Below are 5,800 nucleotides of genomic sequence, written 5' to 3' on the forward strand. Positions count from 1 at the left end.
GCTCATTCATTCATCTTTCACTTTTCACGACCATGATGGTTTCCAGCAACAGGAAACCGGACTCCCTGATATCTGTACAGGGCTTGAGGTTACTTCAGAGCTTCTCCAATGCATGTCTAAATGTATCCATAAAGAAGAGGTGAGTGGCCTGATTATATGTTAATAAGGTCACTGTCTTTAAATCTGAACTCCTAACAGATATAAGAGCTCGGTAATTAATTATACATCTTAGTAGTTCTGTGGTGTCAATTTTAACACACATCTCTTTTTAATCATTCCTACCATATTTTTGCCAAAAACAGGATGCCTCAATTTAATAGAAGAAGCCCCCATCTCACTATAATAGGTGTCTTTTGTTACCACTCATCCATATTCATTACATTGTTGCATGTACTTGGCCTTTCATTATCTACCCTCCAGGCTACCCTTTTGGTCCTTTCCTGTTATCCTATTGCCCCAGTAATTTCTGTTAGTTCTCTTTTAAATCATTCAGATTGATCTTGCTTGAACTTGATACAGTTACTGCCTAATTGTTTTATGTATGCTTTTCTGTAAAAATAGAGAGGTTTTCTTGGAATAAAGTTGTATAGTTGATCATACTGACACCTTTTGTGAAAGAGCAGGTTTATTATTACAACTGTCTTTGGCAAGTTCAAATCTGCAAACTCATTTAATTAGCAAAGAGCATAGGGTATAGACAGAAGACAAACAAGGAACAAAGTCTAGGAAATCTGGCTTCAACCAGCTCCCAGGCTAGATATGACTAAGCCTAATCATCAACTTCACTGCTATATGACTTTTTCTATGTGATTGCAATATCCTTTAGATGTCTGCAAGAGTCAAAAAGTGAAAAACACATTTTTATAGTAACAATACAATGACAGCCATGGCAACATACTGTATTGGTATCCAATACTGTACTAACCAAAAGGAACCCAGTCACTGATCATCATGGATGGCTATCAATACTTCTGGGGAATTTATGTTTAATTTCAAATGCAATAGGAAAAGCATGGGATGTTCTTCACTCTTTTAACAACTGGATTCAGGATTACACAAGCATGGAAAATATCAATGTCTCTTCTAATTTAGTACAAGAGCTATTAGAACAGAACATTAGGAGCTGTATTAGCTTACAAATAACTTTTCATCTCTTGTAACCACTACATAAAAAAGTGTGAGTCTTTATTAATATTAATCTGTATTTATATAGTGCCAACATATTACGCAGTGCTGTACTATAAGTAGGGGTTCCCAATGACAGACAGATACAAATCATAACACAGAATGAGGAAAAGACCCTGTACAAACAAACCTAGGCACAAGAATAAAATAAAAGTATGACATATGTAATGAACCAGTACTAAACCCTAAACTCAAAGGTCATACTGCATGACAGCTCCATGACATTATTTTACCAGGTAGTAAAAATGGGTTCCCAGATTACATAAAATCACAGTGGTCCTATTTGAACAGACATGTGACTACAAAAATGCTTAATGGCATTGTGCGGGCTTGAGTGACCAATATCATCCAATATATTTAAATGTAAAACTTTTCTCATGGGTTTGCTTCAAGCGGAGGGGTAATTGGGTTAGTTATATATATTCTTGCCGGTTTTGGGCCTAAGTGGATAAAGAAGATCTATGTTGCAATAAATGCAGAAGGTCCAGTGCATGCTTAGAGATGAACCATTGTATATCAGGTGTGGTCTCTATGAACTTTTTAAAAACTTTCAAACCCCTGAAACGTGCAAGTTCCGAACTGTAAGTCTCACTGCAATGAATGGGAATCCGGGATGCAAAAATAGTGTAATACAAAGCAGCAAATTTATTGGTAAATAGTTTCTGTAATTATTAGGTTTGTGTAAACATGCATAGCTTTTGGGTGGGCCTGGGTCTAATAGTGACATTGCTACTAATCAGAAGGGGAGAGAGAAAATAAGTCTGTGCCTGCTGGTGACAATTATGTTTATTACCTGTGTACAATTCCCTGTAAAACTCGAATATAAACAGAGATTCTTTTTCTAATGGCATTTTGTGCAGAATGGTTTGGAAAGATCAGTCCTTTGTAAGCTGATGATCTTTGCCAAAAAAATTAGGAAACTGGAATAAAGCCTAGAAAAAAAGTGCAGCAGCTTCCAGCAGCTAAAGGAGCCCTTTTGTGTTGACCTTTTTTTTTTTAGAACAAAACTGTTACGTTCATTTTTTTGCGATAGCAGCTTTGGCAGCTGAAACAGCAATAAAAATGTTACATTCATGATTGGTTCTTGTGCCTTTTTCTTACTTCAAATTCTAGCTATCTGTATATTTTTTTATATCACTTAGCATAATACATACATACATATATATAAAATATTTGTGAATAGTAGCAACTGACCAACTGATAATTCAGATGGGCATTTCCAACCTTTGTCCAGTATAGCATAAAGCTGCTAAATGCTTGGAAATGCTCTTGGTTGGATTGGAGTGCTTGGCAATGTTTTTTTACTACTAAATTATTGATAGCAATCGTTTTATTGACAGACAAAAATGGAAAAGTTGAAAATGTTAGATTTTTTATACTGGACAACCAAGCAAGACAATTCGATACTGTCATCAGCAGCAGAAATTTAGTGGCATTCAGAAGGTCAGCATATGCAAACAGTTCTAATGTAAATCAAATAGCAGCTATACTGCTTGCATCAGTTTACCTTATACGAAGTCCAATGAACTTGTATTGTGATTACACAGTTAGCTGTTTGCGTAAGAAAGAGTATATTTCTTTACCATTATGCTGATCCATGACACCAGAAAGGGGCCACACTTTCAAACTGTATGTAAATTTTGAAAAAGAACAATTATTTTTATTTTATAGAATCGCATGTTCACAATATCAGTTTTGTGATAGGAGATCCAATTAGGTTTGGGGGCACATCAAAAAAAATAATTTTGCAATATGTGATGTGAATAATCTATTTGTTGGTAGCAAGTAAAAACATTTCGAGGTCAGACTTTATTTAGAGCTGTGCTTGTTCTAATCAGTAAAATGTACAAGAAACTGCCAAGCCTTATCTTTATCATTGAATTGAAGAAGGTGGATGAAAAGGCAACAGACAAATGTTTTTAGCAGTTGACAATGGGCGCCCAGTTGAAGACCATAAGGCAAATCAACCGTCCATCTAACCATAGCTTTACAGTTTATTTAAAAAGAAAGTGCATCAGTAGAATAGACTGTCACCCGCTAGTATGATGCAGAGGAGGACCTTTCATCTCTGTGTGGTCTTTCTGAAGAAGTCTCACTCTCCCCCACACAACAGACTGGAGGAAGTCCAATGTTTTGCAGATAGGACACACACATCTCACTATTTAGTGGTGCAGGGAAACACATCGTAACATTGCACTAAAGTCTAAATTTAATACATTACCCGGGTCTCTTGTGATTGTTGTGGCTGCGTCTTTTGTTCCTGCTTGGGGTCAAACATTTGAATGGAGAACAAATTACATCTAAGTATGCTAAAGGCATTAAATGTTTTTATAAATTGGCAGTGGATTTAGCAAATAAACAATGTAATATTCCTGACTTGGACGTTCCTGAGGAAGCAAAGTTAAATCTGTGAAATGCGTTGAATACGAAGTGAATAATATAATATCATTGAAGGTGGAAATAAAGTTATGAATCTGCTGGTTCTGTGACCTTGTTGATCTTTGTGAAATTTTAACAAACGTATAATAAATACATTTAAATTATTATTAGCGTTTGTATCAAGTATCTTGGTGCCTGAGATGTCCCCTAATCTCAATATACGCAATATGTCTCAGGTTGAACAATGAATGAACAGGTCTGACCCCGAGAGAAGTATTGGACCTGGCTCTGGCTGCTTTCTAAAGAAAACAAACACTGAACACCTTATGGTTTGATGCAACTGGAAAATATGTAGCAGATTTGAAATTAAAGTAGAACCAAGCTAAAAAAAAAATAAATAAATCACACTTATCCCTCGATCGCGTTGGAGAAGTCCCGAGTCCCGTGCCATCCTGGAATTCTCCTTCGATCAGGCGTGGAGAAAGTGCCAGGCGTCACCATCTTCAATCTCAGGCATGCGCAGAAGCAGCAGGCAGGAGCCTCACGAGATGAGTGATGTAGGTATCCGTACATTGCTCCCATTCACTCTTAATGGCCACAGGTGCTACACCCTTTTTTATTTTTGGTTGTCAATCTTTTATGTAATGTAAAAATTTTAGTTTAGGTCCGCTTTAAAATTGAATTGGGATTTTAAAGTGCAAGCGAGTTTTTCTCGAGCTTGCCTACCAATCTTGTACAAGCAATTACTTAGCAATTGGTGAAGCAAGGATGGGGGTCATAGCAATGTAATCTCCACAATGTTTCCTTCAAATGGTCCCATTATTTTGAGGAATAAAGTCAAGAATATGATTTGCTGATATGAACCCATTTTATTTCTCATAAATGGCAGAACGGAACAGCAGCATTATTTATCATTACAACTTTGTAACATTGAAGGGGTTCAAGTTATATACACTGCTATGAGAAATAATAAGTAGCTTAAAAAAATAAGATTTTTTCAAATTAAAAAACTATATACACAAAAATAAATTATGGGTAGAACTACAGGTCACAAACGGGCAACTTTCTCCATATCTAATGACCTTGACTGACCCTATTGGGCAAATTTATAAAAGGAGTTAATGTTTCTGTCACCAAAACATTTAGTATAGGTGAATTGATAACTTTAAAACACATCCATCAGAAATAATAATTTGTAATGCATGTTTAGTGAACAACATATTCACTGCTTTATAAAATCGATGACTTAAAAGTAAGTTTAGGGTGTAAGGGCCCATTGAAAAATGTCTAATACAGGGTGTTGCATTAACACATGTGTACACAACATATTGAAATGGAGTCCGTTTTGGTTTGATGTTGACTTTAGGTATTAGATAATTTTTTCAGCTCTGACAAATGTACATTAAAATAACATATAGTAAACATGTCAGAGCCAAATACATATGTACATGTTATTGGTACCTGAAATGTCTGCCAAATATTAGGTGATCCATGGGGGCTAGTATACTGTGTTTTAGATGTGGACAGCCTTGGGGGAAAGATGTTGCCAGTTTCTAACTTATACATGGATAGTAGTAAAACCAAAGTAAAAAGGTAATTCTGCTAACAAAGGAGCAAAATTTCAAAGTGCAGGTGCGTAAGTACAGTAAACACTAGCTCAGGGTAGGATTGGTATTTACCTAATAAAGTGGCATTGCATTCCCACTGACATATTATACAGCAGCATAAACTTCCAGTACATAATAGGACTTATTTACATCAAATTACATTATATCATCCTGGAATACAGAGGACAATTGGGCATATTACACAAAGAAGTACAAAAGCATCTGTCATACAATAACCCATCGCAACCAATGAGAAACCATTGTTAGGCAACTTTAGAAAACAGAATTCTGATTGGTCATTACATGTTATTGCATTTTGTATCCTATCATTTCCCTTTGCACTTCTTTACAATTAACTGGATGTTTTTAACAAGGAGTTCTTTATATCTAGGAGACAAATATTACACTTTATATTGTACCATTACGGAATTATAATATATGGTATTTAAAATCCCTCTTTAAAATAACTGCACCCATGCCCGTATTATTGTTGTATATCTTTAAAAATGTTTTTTTTAAAAGTTTTTTTTTTTTTTTTATACTAATAAGTCATATATGTAAGGTTAGGCAAGTTGTGCATCTTTACCAAAAAGATTAAAAGAACATTTCTTTATTTATTTAGCGCGAAA

This window comes from Pyxicephalus adspersus, chromosome 3 (assembly GCF_032062135.1).
Source record: "Pyxicephalus adspersus chromosome 3, UCB_Pads_2.0, whole genome shotgun sequence".
Taxonomy (NCBI): Eukaryota; Metazoa; Chordata; class Amphibia; order Anura; family Pyxicephalidae; genus Pyxicephalus; species Pyxicephalus adspersus.